Below are 22,811 nucleotides of genomic sequence, written 5' to 3' on the forward strand. Positions count from 1 at the left end.
TTATTTACAATAGCCAAGATATGGAAGCAACTTAAGTGTCCATCAACAGATGAATGGATAAAGAAGATGTGGTTTATATATATACAATGGAATATTACCATAAAAAAAATGAAAATTTGCCATTTGTAACAACATGGATTGACCTGGAGGGTATTATGCTCAGCGAAATAGGTCAGACAGAGAAAGACAAATACTGTATGTTATTATTTTTATGTGGAATCTAAAAAATGAAACAAATGAGTGAATATAACAAAAGAGAAACAGACTTACAGATAATAGTGAACAAACCAGTGGCTACCAGTGGGGAGACAAAACGGGGGAGGAGCAAAAAAGGGATATGGTATTAAGAGGTACAAACTACTATACATAAAATAAATAAGCTACAAGGATATATTGTACACCACAATATTGTATAGCCAACATTTTATAATAACTTCAAATGGAGAATAATCTATAAAAATATTGAATCACTATGTTGTATACCTGAAACTAATATATTGTAAATCAACTATACTTCAATAAAAAGAATTTTTTTAAAAAAGGAAATGTGCCTGCAGAGAAAGAGTGGTATGATCATTATTTGGCTAAGTAACAATGATTAGCTAAATTTCCTTATAAACATCTACAGATAAGCTTGAAACAGAATGGGTGACAAAAAAAGGCCAAATAGGTGATTCTGCCAAGCTGACAGGAGAGAGTTCAAAGAAGACTGGACAAATACCAGACTGAAAAATAATTTGCCTGTTTCAGAAGGGAAATTTTCCACCTCCCAATAGAAAATATTCAGACTTAATTTTATTAAGTACTGTCAGATTACTCTCCAGAAAGCCTTTACCAGTTTAGACTCCTGACAGGTAGATGCCCATTTCTCCTCAATCTTGGGAAACTTTTATATTATCAACTTCTAATTTTATTCATCTGATGGTTGTTGAGTAGTATCTCCTTTTTAAATTTGCATTCTTGTTGATAGTGATGATAAGCATCTTTTCATGTACAAAGTATCTATCCTTTCTCCATTTTCCTGTTGATATCCAGGAGTTCACTGACTATTTATTTACAATGTCATAAACATTGTAAATAGCTTCATACTGATATATATGATGTTCTTAGAAGATAAATCTTTAGTTTTTAGAAAATTAAATCAATGTTAACCTAATCACGAGTGCTTTATTTTTGTCTTATTTAAGAAGTCCCTCTGCATTCCCCGAAACAAAAAGATATTCTCTCATAGTTTCTTCTGTTAGTTTGAGAAGTTTACCTTTCACATTTAGGTCTTATATCCATCTAGAGTTCTTTGTATATGCATTTTATTTTAAAAATTTCTGGGTACATATTGGTAGATATTTTTGAACCTTTTAAAAAAAAATTCCAATCTTAGTGTTCTGTGTTTAGAAATGCTAAGAAAACACACTTACTTTTATTCAAATACTGTCATATTTGTATTTTTCGTCATTTTATTTAATTATTTCTATTTGCATTACTTTTCTTTTCTCCTTTGCCTTTAATTTCAGTTTTATACAATTATTCACATGTCCTTTCTTATATTAGTGTCTCTGACCCATTACCCTTGTTTCTGTGGCATATTCTGAGTTGAACTTGAGAGACAGAGACATAAGTTAGTTTGCTATGTTGTCAGGAAAAAGATGCACTTGAACTACCCGCACCCCCAGATCCCTCTTTAGAGCTGAAACACTTGTTTACCCAGTGGCTGGGACTGTAGGCTGTTAACAGTACACATCTGGGTTCCTCCACCCCTGGGAATTGCCAGAGGCCAAAGGGAGCTGCCTCCCACCAAGGTTATGTCCCAATCTAAGACAGCCTAGTGACACATGTTAAATATTAACTTATACAAACTTTATGTATTAAGGTTATCAAAACTTAATTTTCTACATTTGTTATAAATATTTACCAGCTGGATGTCTTTCACTTTTAAGATATTTTTGGACAGAGTAAAAATATTTAATGTACCATATTTTAAAATATTATTTGATACATTCAAAAGAATATATGTGTGTGTGTATGCATGTATCTATTTGTAAGTTATAAATCATAATAATATAATGAATACTCATGAACTTAAAGCCCAAACCCAAAATGAAAACATGATGGGGAAGTATAATCTAAAAAAAAAAAAAATCTCCTGCCAACCCAGCAAACCTCTCCAACAAAGGTAGAAGACAAAGAAAATAGTTTTATTACTGAATAAACATGAAACCAGAATGTGGTGCATCACAGGCAGTCCACTGTAGAGGTTGCAAAAACAGGAAACCTCACTCTTTTCTATAGCCAAGTAGATACAACCCATTACATTTATGTTCTCAAGAGAAAAAACAACCAGTCTGTAGGTAAAAGGACTTGACAGCAGCATATGTCACACATGGTTCATCGTAAAATTCACTTGGTAGTTGGGGTGACCATCTGTGTTAGCTAATTGGTTTTATCCCAAGGAAAAATAAATTTCTCATATCTTTATTACAGAAGTTAATTTTTGAGCAAGGCTCCCGCTGAAGTTAGGCTCCTAGTCTCCCACAGAAAATGGGAGATAGGGATGCCCTCTTCTTTGATGATTACATTTCAAACACATGGCTCCCAAGTCTTAGAGAAAAATATTCCTGGGTTGTAAAGCTGTAAAGAGGCTTATGTAGGTTTTAAAAAGATTTATGTACATCTCGAAGAAGCAGAGAAAGAATTTATAATTACAAGTTTTCTTAAAAAAAAAAAAGTGCTCTGAAAGGTGGCAGGTTTCTTTTCCTTTCATACCAGGGAAACTTATTATTTTTTTCTTTTTTGATTAGTATTTATGTGAACAAACATACATAATATGATACCTACCAGCGCTATAGAACACCGTTGTTTTATATCCTTTCCAACAATTGATGTAGCCAGACTTCTTAATTTCTGCAAATACAGCAGGTATAAAAAGGTATCTAGCATCTTTATCAGATACTTCTTATGAACCATTTTAGATTCTCTCAACTTCACCACCTCCTGTTCCAGTTGCAGCATAACTAGTGTAGCCTTCTAGGATTTTCAAGCAGGCACAGAATAATAGCAATTTGCCTCATGCCTTTGCTAAGCCTGGGGATTCCAAGTTGATGCCACGATGTGGGATGCTATGGAACTCTGCTCTATAGCCGTGCATGTGCCTCATGGGATGAACTCTGACTAGACAATATGGGAAACGGAAGGTACATTTTTCTACCCACCATCCCTCTCTTCCAAGTTATACAGACATGAGATATAATTAAACTCCTTCTCAGAAGACAATCAGTCACACTTAGCTGCAACCAGGTCATTAATACACCCTCATCTTGGCTCTCCCTCCCTGTTTCATTATGCTTATCCCTCACTCCTGCTCCTTGGGATTGGGTACTCTTACAAAATAGTAGCTTTCTGGGGAACCCAGGTTAAGATATGGTCTTAATTTTCATTTTGCTGATTACATAGTATGCACTGGCCATAAATGTAAAATGCCTGTTCCTATGTTTTGTTTATTTTTATTGAGGGGAGGGGGGATGTCTGTTTGTTGTTTTCTCGTGGATTAGTAGGATTCCTTTACACATTCTAAAGACTAATGATTAGTAAGCTATGTGTTATGGGTTTTCTTCTTTCTGTTTGTTGCTTGTATTTTCTTTTCACTTTCACCATTTCATTGACAGAAATTCTTAATTTTGATTTAGTTGAATTGAGCTAATTTATTTGTGTTTATCTTAATAAATTATTTCCTATCCCAAGGTCAGAAATACATAACTCTGTATTTTCTTCTAAAGATTCCTGAGCTTTGCTTTTTCACATTTACATCTTAATACATATTTTATTAGATTTTTCCTATGAATCTCATCATTATTGTAATTATAAAGAGTGTATTCTATTAAATTATGCTTTTATCTTTTCTGGATTATGTTGATCTTATAGCAAGCCAACTTGCTAAATTTTTATTGTTCATAATATTTGTAGACAGTCTAACTGGCTAACAGTGCTAAATGGCTTTCTTGATGTTAAAAAAAAATGCTTCTAATTGTTTTCATTACAAGAGATGTTTGCCCAAGTTTTTTGATTGATTCTGTTTGTCAGGTTCAGAAGGTTCACTTATATTGCTAGTTTACTGAGTACCTACCATCAAAGGGTGCTGAGTTTTATTACATTTTTCTACATTATGAAGTAAAAATATTGCTTTTCTCCTTTCACCTCCTACTGTGGAGAATGGTCTTTACATATATTCTAATGTTAAGCTACCATTGCAATCTTGCAATATACCCATTTTGGTTACACTGTATTATAATTAATCTTTATACAATATGGTTTCCTAATACTTTGGGATTTTTGTATCTGCATTCATGCATGAACCTCCCGAAATGAATTTTGATGAGGATTAAATTAAAACAGTAAATTATTTTATAAAAAATCCACTGCAATAATCTATCTTTCTACTGAGCAACATCTTTTCTTTTTTTTTTTTTTTGGTCTATCAGCAAAATTTTACTGTTATTCAAAGGTTTCTTCTTTTAGATCTCGACTTTTTTTTGCTGTTAAAATAATTCTTTGGCATAGAATTTGTTATTTTTGTAGTTGTTGATGCTGCTGTCATTGTTCTGATGTTGTTTGGTTTTGTGTTTGCTACTTTGAAGGGAATCTTCCTTTCTTTTTACAATTTACAGATTATTGAAATTAAAGCGGAAATCTATTGATTTATTTAAACCCATTGTTGGCATTTTTTCTTGATTAGCTTGTATTTCTAGGTGCAAAACTATCAGCTGCAAATAATAATGATACACTGCTTTGTTCAAACATCATATAGTATTTCAATTTTGTGTTTTATGTCTGCCAGAACTTAGATTGGATTTGTTTATTCTTATTTTCCACAGTGACCTGAAAGTTCTGTATTTGTTCATACTAGTTGTTACATTTATGATTGCTTAATAATATACTTGAATATATTTCTCTAATTATCCAAGTCAAAGTTGCATGGTTTCTTTGGGATTAGGCCTTTATATAACAAAAAATGCAATACTCTTTTACTTCTCTTTATGGTCCTATTCACTTTTTGCTATCTATTGATATAATGTGTGATTTGAAACTATACTGTTATTACCATCGGAATTAGTTCTGAAATTTGCATGCAGTCTGGCAACCAGACCTGCTTAACAGCTTGATGTGACAACATAGGACGAACAGAGCACTATGTAGCCAAAGTAAACAGCAATAGGCTTAAGTGAACCCAGCAACCAAATTAAAAGAACAAGCAGGGCACCTATAAGGTGACTTCTATTGAATTAAGGCTACTGACTGGAGAGATGACATGTTAAACATAAAACTGATAATCATGTTAAGGAAATTCAAATGTAGCATTCCAAAGACAAATGTTCCTGTAACTAAAAAATAATAATAATTTGCTTTTTAATTTTAAAATTCAGTAGACAAGCTGAAGAAGAAAATAGCCATTCTTGAGAAGCTACTATTAACCTGAAAGATTAGAGGGTCAAACAGTACAAAATATGAAAACATATGATTTCCAGAAAAATTAAAAGGAATAGAGGAACAAGGTCAAGGAAAATGTCCTTGGTATGAAAAAAGATGTCTGCAGATTCAAAGGGCTCACTAACTTTTATGCAGAATTGGTGGAAAATGACATGCATTTAGGTAAAATTCCTAAGATCAATGTGAGAAAATTAAAATTTACAAATTCCTAGAGAGAAAGACAGGTACTCAAAATGAAAAAGGATCAGATTATCAGTCAGACTTCTCATATGCAATCTGGAAACTTCAGATAGGGAAATATAGTATGTGCAGGATGTTGAGGAAAACAATTATTGCAACTCAAAAAATTTACACTTAGCCTGATGTAATTCACTTCTCAGGGTAAGCAATGGACATCTGTAGTTATACAAAAAATCACGGAACATATTACCCATCTACCTTACCTCAGAAAACTACTAGAGAGCTTATTCTAACCAAACAACAAGTAAATCAGAACAGAACCCTCACAACAGGGAGTGAGATAGAGGCGAGGAAACAATAAAGAGTAAAACTGCATCATCTAGCCATATTTATATCTAACTGTATTGTGATACTGGGAATGAAGATTTGAAATATGAATACTAAGTAATGAGACTAAGAAGTAACGATTCTTGGAAGAGAGAAATACTGCAAGAAGAGACTAACCATAGTTTGGTACTTTTGATACATGACTATCTCACTAAAACCTTGGAGTGAGTGTAACAAGAAAGGAGTCAAGTAACAGCATTCAGGGCAGGTTGTGTGAGTATGGAGCAGTAAAGAAAGTAAAAATGTTCAAAATGTTTCGTCTTACTGGAGTAGGGGGTGAAGTCAAGAAACATGGTCAGCATTTTCTTTTGGTTTATTTTAAGATAAATAAGTATTTGACTCTGAGTGCAACAGGCAGAAAATTAATACTAGTAGAATGAAAGAGCCAATATATAACATCCAATTACCAAAGGAAAGATATAAAATTAATAGTAATGTAGCCAATCCAGCACAAGTTAGGAAAAGAATAAAGAAGAAGAAGTAACACTGTCACTGTTTGCAGATGACAAGAATACTATACATGGAGAATCCTAAAGATGCCACCAGAAAACTACTAGAGCTAATCAATGAATTTGGCAACGTTGCAGGATACAAAATTAATGCACAGACATCTCTTGCATTCCTATACACTAATGATGAAAAATTTGAAAGAGAAATGAAGGAAACACTCCCATTTACCATTGCAACAAAAAGAATAAAATACCTAGGAATAAACCTACCTAGGGAGACAAAAGACCTGTATGCAGAAAACTATAAGACACTGATGAACGAAATTAAAGAGGATACAAACAGATGGAGAGATATGCCATGTTCTGGGATTGGAAGAATCAATGTTGTGAAAATGACTATACTACCCAAAGCAATCTACAGATTCAATGCAATCCCTATCAAATTACCAATGGCATTTTTTACGGAACTAGAACAAAAAATCTTAAAATTTGTATGGAGACACAAAAGACCCCAAATAGCCAAAGCAGTCTTGAGGGAAAAAAATGGAGCTGGAGGAATCAGACTCCCTGACTTCAGACTATACTACAAAGCTACAGTAATCAAGACAATATGGTACTGGCACAAAAACAGAAACATAGATCAATGGAACAAGACAGAAAGCCCAGAGATAAACCCATGCACCTATGGTCAACTAATCTATGACAAAGGAGGCAAGGATATACAATGGAGAAAAGACAGTCTCTTCAATAAATGGTGCTGGGAAAACTGGACAGCTACATGTAAAAGAATGAAATTAGAACCCTCCCTAACACCATACACAAAAATAAACTAAAAATGGATTTGAGACCTAAATGTAAGACTGGACACTATAAAACCTTAGAGGAAAACATAGGAAGAACACTCTGACATAAATCACAGCAAGATCTTTTTTGATCCACCTCCTAGAGTAATGGAAATAAAAACAAAAATAAACAAATGGGACCTAATGAAACTTAGAAGCTTTTGCACAGCAAAGGAAACCATAAACAAGATGAAAAGACAACCCTCAGAATGGGAGAAAATATTTGCAAACGAATCAACGGACAAAGGATTAATCTCCAAAATATATAAACAGCTCATGCAGCTCAATATTAAAAAAACAAACAACCCAATCCAAAAATGGGCAGAAGACCTAAATAGACATTTCTCCAAAGAAGACATACAGATGGCCAAGAAGCACATGAAAAGCTGCAATTATTAGAGAAATGCAAATCAAAACTACAATGAGGTATCACCTCACACCAGTTAGAATGGGCATCGTCAGAAAATCTACAAACAACACAAGCTGGAGAGGGTGTGGAGAAAATGGAACCCTCTTGCACTGTTGGTGGGAATGTAAATGGATATGGCCACTATGGAGAACAGTATGGAGATTCCTTAAAAAACTAAAAATAGAATTACCATATGACCCAGCAATCCCACTACTGGGCATATACCCAGAGAAAACCATAATTCAAAAAGACACATGCACGCCAATGTTCATTGCAGCACTATTTACAACAGCCAGGTCATGGAAGCAACCTAAATGCCCATTGACAGACGAATGGATAAAGAAGCTGTGGTACATATATACAATGGAATTTTACTCAGCCATAAAAAGGAACGAAATTGGGTCATTTGTTGTGACATGGATGGATCTAGAGACTGTCATACAGAGTGAAGTAAGTCAGAATGAGAAAAACAAATATCATATATTAATGCATATATGTGGAACCTAGAATAATGGTACAGATGAACCGGTTTGCAGGGCAGAAATTGAGACACAGATGTAGAGGACGTATGGACACCAAGGGGGGAAAGCGGCGGGGGGGTGGTGGTGGTGGTGGTGTGATGAATTGGGAGATTGGGATTGACATGTATACACTGATGTGTATAAAACTGATGACTAATAAGAACCTGTTGTATAAAATATAAATAAAATAAAATTCAAAAAAAAACAAAAAAAAAAGAAAGAAAATTATTTGTAAACATAAAGTGAGATAAAAGGAACAAAACCAAGAACATGAATTGTTAAAATACATGTACATGGGATAAACCCCCCTATTTAAAGAGAAACTTGAAGATTGGAAAGAAAAGAAAGTCATAGGTATATGTCATTCTGGACTTAATTTCCTGTTCCATTGTTCTATCTTCCTCTAAACTTTAAAATCATTTTTTGCCTTATTGATCTTATTCTTCATATTTCTGCAGCATATTCTTGAACAACACCTTTTTCAGAAAAACTTTATATTAAGTTAAAATAATAAATCATGTGGTTACCTTAATTTTAATATATTTATATTTTAAGTAAGAAGAATACACATATTTGCTATTTAGGTTCTTACATACAAGAACTCAGTACTTTTTTCAGTTTACCTAATTTTTTGTATATCTTTCAGTAGAATTTTAGGTTTTTCATATAGGGCTTGTACTTTTCTTGATAAATTTATTTCTTGATGTATGATATTATAGTTTGCTTTTTAAAAATTATTTTTATTGTGATAAAATACATAAAAAATAAAACTTACTATCTTATCCATTTTTTAAGTGTGCAGTTCAGTGGTATTAAGTATATTGAACCATCACCACCAATGGATGGTAAGCATCACAACCAATGGATTACTATTTAAAATTAATCTTTTCAGTTATATTTTTGAATGATCTTTGTTGTATGCATCAAAGTTACTGACTTACATTAACAGCCAGCAGTCATATTTCATTTTGATTTTTCAAGCATTTTACATTTGTTTCTCATAAATATTCTAAGTACATAATGAAAACATACAATGTCTCTTGTCTTCTCTTTTCCAATATTTAGACTGTTGGGAAAGGCAGTCTCCTGCATGCAGTCTTTCTACCTCCACTCAGCTGCATGGGAATGGGCCTTGGGCCTGGAACACTTCCTTACCAAGAGATAAACTGGGTACAGGCTGTGTGGACTCTATCAGCTTGCGTGGGAATATCTTTCCTTGTTTCAGACTCAATGAGTAGTCTTTTGTTTCTGCTGAAAGTTTGTGCGTCACATGGCACCTGGCCAACCCCACTGTTACATCTGTCCTCCGAGGGGAGTGGACAGAGTTCCTTCCACTGCAGCACCAGAGGGGTGCACATAGGTGAAGTGCCCTGCATCTGGTCACCGGGAGGGACTCACTGGCCATGGGGGACTGACGCCCACCACTGAAGTTGATCTTGCTGTCTCTTCTCTAAGTAAGTAAAAGTGTTGTTCCATTCAGTGCTTGACTGTGTTGATTCCCTTCGCAACTCTGATACCAGGATGCAGTGGGCAGAAGTGTTTAGAGGCTTCCCCTAGAATTGGTAACTGATGCATGATGGTCTACACCATTGGGATTGATAACTGGTGCATGGTTCTCTGTCCAACATAGACTCCCCCCCCCTTTTTTCGTTTTCAACTGACTGCATTTGCAGTGGTGATGACAATAAGCATTGTCCCCTTGACTGTAGAACAATGGAAAAAATCTAGGATTTCAAACAAGGTTATTGCCTTTGTTCCATCTCTCTGTACTTTTTAGATATTCCAATTATTTATAGATTAGTGCTTTATACTCCAATTTTCACATCAGTCATTTCTTTTCTTTCTTCCCATCTTTCATTTTTCTTTTTTTTGGGAGAACATTTATATACCTTATCCTCTACATCAATATTTTGCATTGCCAATCCTAATTTGCACCTTCTAATGTGAGTTTTAATTTTACTCTTCCCTTTGTGGTTTGCTCACCAGCTTTCCTTATTTTTATTATTTCAATTTCTCTTAGAGCATTATTTTAATGTACTATCTTTTTATCTTAGTCTGTTCTCAATATTCCAGGTTCCCCTTTGATGGAGAGTAATGCCAGGTGGTATAACTTGGGGGCTTCTTAGAAATGCACAACCTGAGGCCACCACATAGAACTACTAAAATCAGAATCCATTCTTAAAAGATCCCCAGTTAACTAATATGTACTTTCGAGTTTGAGAAGTACCACCCTCCTATTTTATCCATACCACATATCATTTTTTGACATATTATATAACTTCTTATGTTTATGTTTGTTTGTTTATTTATTTTAATTGAAGTATAGTTGATTTACAATATTATCTTAGTTTCAGGTATACAACATAGTGATTTAATATTTTTATATTCTCCATTTAAAGTTATAAAATATTGGCTATATTCCCTGTGCTGTACAATATATACTTGTAGCTTATTTATTTCATACCTAGTACTTGGTACCTCTTAATCCCCTAACCCGATCTTGTCCCCCGCCTTCCCTCTCTGCACTGGTAACCACTAGTTTGTTCTCTATATCTGTTTCTTTTTTGTTATATTCATTCATTTCATTTTTTAAATTCCACATAAAAGTGATAACATACAGTATTTGTCTTTCTCTGTCTGACTTATTTCATTAAGCATAATACCCTTCAGATTCATCCGTGTTGTTGCAAATGGCAAAATTTCATTCTTTTTCATGGCTGAGTAATATCCCATTTCATATGTATATACCACATCTTCTTCAAGTGTTTATCTGTTAAGGGGCACTTAGGTAGCTTCCCTGTCTTGGCCATTGTAAATAATGCTGCTATAAACTGTTGGGGGTGTATGTACCGTTTTAAATTAGTGTACAGTGACAATTTAACAATTTCAGAAATGAAAGGTCATCATTACTGATCCCATGGTGATTAAAACAATAATAAAGAATACTACAAACAACTCTATGCCTACAAATTTGATAAAATAGCTGAAAGGGACCAATTCCTTGAAAGACACAAACTACCAAAACTTACACAAGGAGAAATAAATAATCTGACAAGGCCTATACCTATGAAAACTGAATCAGTAGTTAATAACCTTCCAAAAAAGAAAACACCAGACCCAGATGATTCTACTGATGAATTCTACCAAACTTTTAAGAAATTACATCAATTCCCCATAATCTCTTCCACAAAATAGAAGCAGAAGGAATGCTTCCTAACTCATTCCATGAGGCCCACATTACCCCATTACTAAAACTAGATAAAGATGTTAAAAAATAAAGGAAACTACAGACCAATATTTCTCATGAATATAGATGCGATATCTTCAACAAAATAGTAGAAAATCTAACCCAAAACGTACAAAAAGAATTACAAACCACAAGCAAGTGGAATTTATTCCAGATATGCAATGCTTGCTGCATTTGGAATCCAGAACTGACAAAACAATCTAACAGTATTACAAATGTATGAAATAAATACAATGAAGAGGATAGGGCAAAAGGTAGTGACTTAAGTAACTCTGGAAATGAGTCTAATATGTAAAGACTAAAGGCAAAAGAAACTACATAAATGCAGTACTCTAGCTGATAACAATGTTTCCCACGGGGGTTAAGGTTAACGATTCTGCTACAGCTATACACATATACTAAGAGTGAACAATTAAGTAAGTGAATCGCAGACAGTGAGAGCCAGGTTTTTAATAACTGATATATCAAGCAGAGTGCAGTGGGAAATTACAGATAAGCAAAGGAAGAAGCTAGAATGGTTCATGTAGTAATGAGAGTTAGAGACATCAGTGTGGGCTCATGGTTAGTTTAGATATGTGTGTATATATGGGTTAATATACACATGTATATTCCCTTGCTTTGTCAGCTGAGGGCCTAAACGATGACACCCCAGTAGCAGTAAGTACACGTAGTGTTGGGATCTTTCTAATACCTTCCTCCAAGAAAAGGAATTGGGGCTCCTTGGGGAAATGGCTGGTTCTAGGACTGAGGCAAGATGAGCCTGGAGCATTTTGTAGTGCTAGAATGTAAGCAAGTGTTTAAAAAAAGGACTTAAACTAATGAGGGTATGTCAAAGGGATATAGGAAAACCCAGGTCCTGAGAGTAGTATCTGAGCATACACCTCACTGACAAGAAAACTTCCTATCTCTACTAATGTAGAATCATATTTCCAGGAATAAACTATAAATGTTCTGGTATTTTATGAGAGAAAGGTTGGGCTGACAGATACTTCTTCCTATGATTTCTACTTGAAGTATGCTTAAAGATTTTTGAGAGGCTTCTATCCTATATTTGTCATTATCTGACTGGTATTTTAACTTTCATGTGAAATGTGAACTAGTATTTATATGTTAGTGGAGAAGGAAGAAGCAGCAGGGGAATGGATGGATGGCTAAATTTTATTAAGCTCTATACGTTTAATGCTATTTAGAGATTTTTGAGGTGGGGGAGTACCCTTAAACTTTAAATAAGTTATGGAAGGTTGTAACGTGTTAAAAACAATGAGAGAAGCAGCTTTCAAAAGGTGAGCCACTTGACTGTAAATGTAGTTCAGATATACGTAGGCTGTGGATGGATGTAGATAGCATCTCTTCATTATTCATTTCTGGGCTTAGATATCTCTTCCTTCACTGATCATGGCCCAGGACTGAGTTAGATGCCAAATGTATCTGCAGTGTCCCCACATTTACCCTGTTTTAATGCATTTTACTCCACATTATAACTGTGTACCTGAACTTCATAAGTAAACCTATATCCCCTCCTAAAGTAGTTTTTTTCTTGTCCTCTATATATCAGTAAATGTAACTTTTACTGCCTGGTCACTTAAGTCAGAAACCTGGAAGGTTCTGAGGCCTCTCTCTCCTTACCACTACTTGTCATGCTTCATTAGGTACAACCAATACTATCTTCTCTGTGTCTCTTAAACTCATCTACTTCTTTCCAATGCCATTTCCCTAGTAAAGTTAACAATTCCTAAAATGATGACAACAGCCTCTAACTAGTCTCCTCTTGCCTCCCTCGTGTGATCTTCCAACAATGGAAATATGATCCTAATCTCAGCCCCATCATGCCCCCTCGCCCCCCCAAAAATTCAATTGTTCTCCTTTCCTTTTATGGCAAAAAAATCATTAAAAGGTTTACAAGGCCTTGTTTTGCTAATCCCTCCATCCTAGACTCCTGCTTTTTTTCACTATGACAGCTGAAAATATAATGCAATGACTGAAGAGTGCAAGGCTCTGGAATAAGAATTCTGGTTCATCTTAGTACAAGTCTGTGTGATTTGACAAGTTCCTTCCTTTCTGTGATTCAGTTATATCACCTGTTAAATTAGGATGATAAGAGTATCTTCTCAATTGGCTCATGAGAATGCATATACAGGCCTCATTACAGTTTCTCATGTACTTTTAAATGCTCAATTAATTATGTTGTAATTATTAGTATTATTATTCTTAGTTACAGGTGTCTTAGTTTGCCTTCCTCCAGAATTTGAGCTTGAAATAAGGATTCAAGTGTAAGTACTTTATTTGGGAGGTGATCCCACTCAATAACCAACTGGAGAGTGAAGAAGTCAAATAGGGAAGGGAAGGACACCACTAAAAATTATGTTAACAAGCAGGTCACCATTATAGGGAAGTGAAACTCCGTCTTACTGTGAACATGCCTTATGGTTACTCCACCCAAGGAATAAGGAATCCAGATCATAACCTCCAACTTGCATTTCCCCTTTTTTTCTGGGCTGCTTGCAGGAATATCAACAACCTAGCACGTCTGGCCTGTTCCACACACAGATCAAACATGCTCTGGTAGTCCAATAAAGCCTTCAGAGAGTTATAGACACTTGTGATAGGAAGCTGTAAGACATGCACATGAACTAGCAGTCAGGGCATATGTAGCAGACAGCATCTGCTACAACAGGTAAGAGAACTGAGGCTCAATGAGGTGAAATGACTTGTCCAAGATCATTGCTAGAAAGTGTTTGAGTCAGGATTTGAACCCAGGGACATTTGACTCCAAAGTACCTGCAGTTTTCACCAAAGGATGGTAGTTATCAGCTTAGAGGTAGAGACTAGAGAGGAGTAAGGCTAAATATGAGGCAAACAGTGAAAGAAGTTGGAGAGGAATGAAGACAGTGAGACAGGCTGGTCACTATAATTCAATAATCTCCCACTGTCGGAAGTAGAGATTCAAGAAAATATCCTTATCTACCAACTTACCATTTGGTACATATTTGCTAGCAGGAAGCATTATATTATAGTATATTTTGGTATGAATTATATCATGTATCATAAAATACATTTTATATTAAGATCATGATTTGATTCAGGCAGTATGATTTTAGAATCTACTCTCTTACACTAAACTGCTTTTCATAGTACAAGTATTTAAGATTTTAGATTAACACTCAGACCTGATTCTGAATCTTTATTGTGTGTCTAATCAAATACATATCCTTTGGGAAAATTATGTGTTCTATTAATTTCTTAATTTTCCATAAATGGTTCTCATATAAGTACCTACCTCATACAGTGGGTATAAGGGCATAATAACTAATATGAGGATTCATTGAAAGTGACTAGTATAAAGAACATGAAAAATAGACTTAAGAAAAATCAAAAATGTAAAGGGCAGATCTAAAAGTGAGAAAATACTGCAAATATGAACAACAGGACAATGCAGAGCAAACATGCAACAGTCCCAAAATACTGAAGTAACGACCATAAATAAATAAATTCTAATACAGTAGAGGACATATATGCTGAAATAAAGGGAGACTTGAATCTGTATTTTAAAACAATCAGCATGTTTCGGGAATAATTAACAGAGATCAAAACAAAAATATATTCTGTAAAAATGTTTACAATTGAAGGATAAGGAACAAATTCTAAAAGCATACTTTCAGAAAAGCAATGGGAAATATGTCAGGCTCACCCTTGAATTCTGTCTGTATCATTAAAGACAAGTAAGACTGCAGAACAGAAATCCCCAGGATTCAGAGGGGCTCCTGGGTAGAAAGAGAATCCCTTCCATTCTCCAGTGCTGGAGCTCATCTAGTCCTATCTCCTCACTTTTCAGGTGAGCCACCACCTGGGCCTGATCTGAGAATGCTGAAAAGCAGAGAGTATTTAACAAGCCTAAAGAGCTGGAGAGGAAAGAGGCTCATGGGACACCCAGGTTAGCTGGGCATGCGCCAGGCCTGTTTCTAGAATTGAGGGAAGAGAACAGCTGTCAAGCACATGTGGCCCCTGGAAATAGACCTGGAAAAGGAGGAAACCACAGGAGGCCCTGAGAGGCATGAAGGCAACAAGCCTGGGTTGGGACCATTGAGGTACCACCCGCCAGTGACCAGTGGGTGGCCTCAGGGAGCCATTGTATCTCCCTGGGCCTTGTTTTCTTCTTCCCACTATTCCCACTGCTTCCACAGTACAGTGTTTCCAAATTCCTGACCGATAGCCTAGAATGAGGAAATAGAGGCAAGATGTATAACCTTGCTCAAGGTCATGGCTAAGAAGTGAGGAGCCTGGATGAAAACCCAGGCTCTCCTCCACACCCGTCATCCTCCTTCCCATGCTAAAAGGCCCAGCTCCCGCCCTGAGTCAGCCCCTCACAGCAGAGGACCAGTTTGCTCTCAGGTGGTTTCCCTAAATTAATCCCATCACACACCACCTTCTCCCTACCCCTCCCAACCACCTCGAGAGCTCCCTGAGGGCAGAACGAGGTACATCCCCTCACCCAACCCAACCCAACCCACCACTGAGCACACAGTGGAATGGGTCTGTGATTGATGGATGCAACTATTTCCCTGAAAAATAATTAAAACCAAGTGGGCATTTGTAGCCTCAGCTGTTGGGAAGGCAAGTGCTGCCTCGGTCATTTCTGAAATAATTAATGACTGTGCTTATCTAATCTCACTTGAGGTGTGAGGAGCAGGAAAAGGGGAGGGGGGGGTCACTGTTTCTTCCCCACAAGGGACTTGGAGGGTTAGTTTTATAAACTGGGCCTCAGAGACTTTGCTGAGACATCTTCTCCTTCCCTGCTGGGTGGCTTCAAGATTGCAGACAGTTCTGGTTGAACCTCCCCCTGAGGGGACAACTCTAAACATGTTTTCCTCATACTCAGGCCCACACATCTCCACATACAAGCACTTATGCATTGTCCCCACCAGCCACACCCATGGAAAAAAAAAAAAGACAAGTAAGACTGTATTAGTTTGAATAATTTTTGCCTGCAAATTACAGGAATCATGACTTAACAAGTTATAAACAATAAATAATATATATAAAATGATAGAAAGTCCATAGATAAGTTGGCTTCTGCATTGATTCACTCATCTCATTGAAGATCCACATAATTTCAAATCTTTGCTATTGTCAATGTTGGCTTGATTATTGGTTTAGATGCAAAATGGCTGGCTGTCAATGGATATACAGACATGATGTTATTCAGAGGAATACATCAATAAAAGACTATCTCTTATTGGCATTCTGTCTTAGGAGTAAGGAATCTTCCCCAGGAGTCTCCAGTAAATTCTATTTATGAATTTTTAGAATTGATTCACATGCTGAATTCTGAACAAATCCATGGCAATAGCAATAAGATTACCATAGATGAATATGGAGCTCAGGATAGGCTCAACATCCCCTCAGCCATTTGGCTATGGGGAAAGAGAAAGGAAGAGTGAGATGACTGATCAATGTCAGGGTTGGGAAAGAAAGAGATAGCAACGGATACTAGGAAGGCAACTCACAGTGTGCACTGCAAAAACAGTGCAGTAAAAATGGAGCAAATTCTAAATAAATAAGAAGGGAAAATGCTGTGTCCCAGAAACTCTATACCTATGTAACTTTCCATTCATATGTAATATTTTAAAAGTTCTCAAATATGCAAGGATTCAGAAGATCCAAAAACGAAAACAATTCTTAGAAACTTTGTGAATTCAAAACTCAGCCAACTGAACTACTGAAATATTTAAGTACTGATGATGAATCTTGCATTCAATAAAAAATAATGAAATCCAAATTACTATTTTACTTATTGTAAAACCAGAATTTGATATTAAAACTCCTAAAGAGAAGTTACAAAATTTAAATTTAACTATGATAAACTGAAACAAAAAAGCACAAATCCCAGAATGTATTACAGTTGGCAGGAAAAAATGAAGTATAAGAATACTGATTTTATTTACTGACATCTCAATGAAAAATAAAATATTTTCTGAAATCAAAAGAGGTATAATATAAACAAAAATAAATGACATAACTTCCAAATTATTTGAGGATAGAGATAAAGCAAAATAGACCATTAAGCCAAAAAAGAAAATAAACATATTAAAAAGGAAAAAATAACAGAAAGACACAGAAACAGGAGCACATAAAGAAATTCCGCTCAATATTATATTAGCAGAAGAACACATCAAGCTGGCATTTCAGAAGTGCAGGTATTCTGTTAATATAATCAACTGCATCAGTAGTTTAAAGGAAGTACTAAAAAGAATCATGAGGAAATTCAAAATCTAATCATGGCTCCTAAGATGATAGAAAAGGGAAAGAAAGAAGGGAAGATTCTTGATAATCTCATCATCGCAGAAAGAAACTAATCATGATGGAGAGTATCTTCTTCAAACTAAAAATTAAAAATCAAACCAGTGACAAAACACAAGAAAAATTTCCATTCAAATCAGTTCCTCCAATAAAAGAATGCTCAATTCTACTATTACTTAATACTGTTAAGAATTTGAGCCATTTTAATAATGTAAACTCAAAAAATAAGATAATGTGATCAAAGAAGTGGTCCAAGAGAATTTAATGAAAAACAATTTCTAGAGAATTTGGTAAAATGGTATATTAAAAATATATCTAGATATAAGAAAATCATACAACGAATATATGTAACTAATCTAAGTAATTTATAAATAGATTAGACAAAATAAACAAATTCCATTTAAAAAACTATTTAAGGCCAACACTATCCTGATTCCAAAGTCAATAAAGGTACTACAAGAAAATGAAACTACAGACCAATATCACTTATGAATATTGATGCAAAAATCATCCACAGGAAACTAGCAAGCCAAATTTAGAGCACATTAAAAGAATTATACACTACGGCCAAGTGGGATTTATTCCTGGAATTACAAGGATGGCTCAACACATGAAAAGCAATCAATATAATCCACCACGTTCACAGAATTAGGGAAAAACACATGATCATCTCCATTGATGCAAAAAAGGCATTTGACAAAATTTAATATCCTTTCACAATAAAAACACTCAACAACTAGGAATAAATGAAATTTACTTGAACATAATAAACAACTAACATCACACTCAATGGTGAAAGACAATGCTTTTCCTCTAAGATCAGGAACTGGACAAGGATGCCTGCTTTTACCAACTGTATCCAACAATATATTCAGAGTTATAGCCAGAGCAATTAGGCAAGAAAATGAAGTAAAAGTCATCTAAACTGGGAAGGAAGAAGTAAAATTCTCTGTTTGCAGATGACATGATCTTATATGTAGAAAACCCTAAAGAATATGCACACACATAAAATAGATTACTAATAAGAACCTGCTGTATAGCACAGGAAACTCTACTTAATACTCTGTAATGAACTATACGGGAATAGAATCTAAAAAAGAGTGGATATATGTATATATATATATAACTGATTCACTTTGCTGTACAGCAGAAACTAACACAACATTGTAAATCAAGTATAGTCCAATAAAATTAAAAAAAAAAAGATTACACACACACACACCCCTGTTGGAATAATGAATTCAGCCAAGTTGCTGGATAAAAAGTCAACATACAAAATTCCCTTTCATTTCTATACACTAACAATTAAAAAATCCAAAAAGGAAATTAAGAAAATAATTCTATTTTTAATAGTACCAAAAAATAAAAAAAATTCAAGAATAAACTTAACCAAGGATGTCAAAGACTTGTACACTGAAAACTATAAAACATTGCTTAAAGATAGTAAAGAAGACACAAAGAGATGTAAAGCCATCTTGTGTCCATGGATTGGAAGACTTAGTAACATTAAGATGTCAACATTACTCAAAGCAATCTATAGATTTAATGTAATCCTTATCAATATCCCAATGACTTTTTTTCTGTAGAAATAGGAAAATCCATCCTAAAATTCATATGGCATCTCAAGGGACCACAAATAACCAAAACAATCTTGAAAAGGAACAAAGTTGGTAGTTTCACACTTCCTGATTTCAAAACTTACTACAAAGCTACAGCAATCATTATGGACACATGGAATGGGAAAAAATATCTTCAAATCATATATCTCATAAAAGACTAATATCCAGAAATATTTAAAGAACTCTTATAATTCAACAAAAATCGAACCCAATTGAAAAGTGAAAAAAAGGACTTGAATAGACATTTCTCACCAAAATACATACAGACACTAATAAACACATGAAAAGATGCTCAACATCACTAATTATTAGGAAAATGCAAATCAAAACCACAATGTGATACCACTTCTCACACATTAGGACGATTATTACCAAAAGCAGAAAATAAATATTGGGGATGACGGAGGAAATGCAACTCATGCATTGCTAGTGGGAATATTGTGCAGCTGCTGTGGAAAACGGTATGGTGAGTCTCAAAAACTTAAATATCGAATTACCATATGATTCAGCAATTCTGTTACCAAACCAGGTTCGTTTTCCCCAATTTACAGCAAGCCGAAATGCTGAGACGCCAAGGTTTGCAGCAGAGGGTTTGCTCGCGAGGCAGCTAGGCGAAGAAACCGGAAAACACGTCACAGATGCACCATCCTGACGGCCAGGGGCTGGGGGGTTGATGGGATAACCAATAAAGAAGCAGCGAGGTCTGGGGAGCGTGGAGCGTGGGGAGCATGGGGAGTGGCGACTGGGAAAAGGTGCGGTAATCCTCGTTCTACACAGGTGTGACTAAGCTACAGGCCTCTGCACGTTCCAAATTGGAGGCGCTTAGCACACTCTGAGGGTGGAGTTTTCAGCCCTCTGACGTCAAAAGGTCAACAATGGGACACTCGAGCATGCCCAGTTGGAGGGTCGGTGGTCCTATTCCATCTTGACCAGCTCAGCTCAAAGGAGACACAACTGACTCCAAGTTCCTGGAAAACAACACGGGCAAACATCTTATTGTTTAGGCTAAGTGCTGGGCCGCTTGGAGGACGTGCAAGTCTTAAAATGACCTTGATTAGTGAAGGCAGGTGAAGTGGATTTGACTAATGATTAACCACAGTTTCAATTCTGAGTATTTAGCTAAAAGTGTTGAAAGAAGGGACTCAGATATTTTTACAGCCAAGTTCATAGCAGCATTATTCACAATAGCCAACAGGTGGAAGCGTACCACCCAAGTGTCCCTGGATGGATGAGTGGATAAACAAAATGTGGTATATACATGCAATGGAATATGATTCAGCCTTAAAAAGAAAGAAAATTCTGACAATTGCTACAACTTAGGTAAATCTTATAGACATTATGCTAGTTGAAATAAGCTAGTCACAACAGGGAAAATATTGTATGATTCCACTTACATGAGGTACCTGGAGTTTGGATAATGTAAGGATGAAAATTATGCTTAGATTGCTGTGTAGGCTTAATGCAATATCAATACAAATCTAATAATTTTGTTTTTGTTTTAGTTATTGATAACATGATTCTAAAATTTATCCAAAAAATAAACACAAAAAAATTCTAAGTTTTTGAAAAAGAATAAAATGCAGTGACTTTTTCAGTATCAGTTATTATAATTGCTTGTAGAGCTACAATATTTAAAAGACTTTGGCACTAATTCCATAACAGTTTAGAAAACCCAAAGAGATAACCAGGCATACATAAAAAATTGAGTAAATGGTTTAAAAAGTAAGTTATAACCAGTCGTGGAAGAAAATATTATTGAATAAATATTTTTGAGATAAATGGTTACTCTTGAAAAATGTATATAGACCATTACACAATTCACCAAAACTTTAAAAATTATTTAGAAAATTATAAGCATTCCAACAGACACATAGGAAAAGGAGATGGATACTCCATTAAAAGAAAAAAACTGAAGAATATAAAAATCAGAGAGCATCATAAAAGTTGCCCAATTTTCAGTAGTCATCAAAGAAATACTTAAGATTCTTATTTCCCCCATCAAATTGGCAAATAGTCACATAGATGATGTGTATATAGTGTATGTGTGTGTGTACTTGTGTATCAAGAAACTAACAAGAATGCAGGGGAAAATAATGTTATATGCTATTTTTAAAAGTGTAAACCCTTACAACATCTGTCTGCAATTCAGTCTAACAATATGATATAGAATGCAAAATAAGAGATTCAGTGGAAAAAAAAATTCAAAGGCATATGCTTAGGAAATGTTCAATGACAAACACAAAGTTTAGTTTACAAAGATGTTCACCATAGCATGCATGCATTCATTCATTCAACAAATATGTATTAAACATTATCCAGATAAATGTCAGTGTTCCGGGCCCTATGTTAATTTCACGTCTCATAGAACTTACTTTTCAAAAGAGAAGACACACAATGGAAAATGCGATGAATAAAAACAATAATTACATAAAGTGATAAGGGCTATGAAAATCATAAAACAGGGTAATATGTTAGATAGTGCCGAGAAGCAAAGGTCTCCCTAAGATAGTGACATTCCAGCTGAGACCTGACTGTTATAAAGGAGCCACCATGGCTTTGGGGACAGAATACTTTCCAAGCAGAAAAAATAGCAAGGACAAATAGAGAATGAAATTGGAATGTTTGAGCAACAGAAAAAAAGGAGTGTGTAAGTAAGCCCAATAGGAACAAAGTGAGAGGAGAGGTAGAGGCTGAAAAGACAGGTAGGCAGGGAGATATCTAAACCTTACAAAGGCATTTGGATTTTGTTCTAAGCCCAGTGCAAGTCATTGGAGAATTTTAGGCAGGGAGATAGTGATAACTGATTTAACTCGTTAGAAAAATCACCTTGGTGAAGGAGAGAATGGACCACGCTGTGGCAAAAGAAGTAGTAGAGAGACCAGCTAGGTGTCTAATGAGATGAGGAATGATGGCGACTTTCACTACAGCCATCCTTCTGCAACTTTATTGTTCATATGATTCTCTCATGAATCCTGTTGAAGTTCTGATTCTGATTCAGCTTGTTTGAGATAGGACCTAAGATTCTCCATTTCCAACAGGCTCTCAGGTGAGAGAGATACTGCTGGCCCAAAGACCACACTTTGAGTACCAAGGCTCTGGTCAGATGGTATCTTTAAAATTTAAAGTCAGAGAAGGAAGAAAGAATACAGCTTCCATTTACATTTGGAGTTACAGCTGGTAGGTGCTGCTGCAGGGCTGGATTTAGGGGGTAAGAGAAAGAAATGACTGTTATGACTACAAGAATTCTTTATGTTAGCACAAAGTCAAACCAGCGTAATTACCCAGTAATAGGTTAATGAAAGCAGATGGAATATTATTAAAAATCTGAAAATCATATGTTAAAATAATCTTTTTTACATGGGCAAACAAGATTTACGATACG

This window comes from Eubalaena glacialis, chromosome X (assembly GCF_028564815.1).
Source record: "Eubalaena glacialis isolate mEubGla1 chromosome X, mEubGla1.1.hap2.+ XY, whole genome shotgun sequence".
Classification (NCBI taxonomy): domain Eukaryota; kingdom Metazoa; phylum Chordata; class Mammalia; order Artiodactyla; family Balaenidae; genus Eubalaena; species Eubalaena glacialis.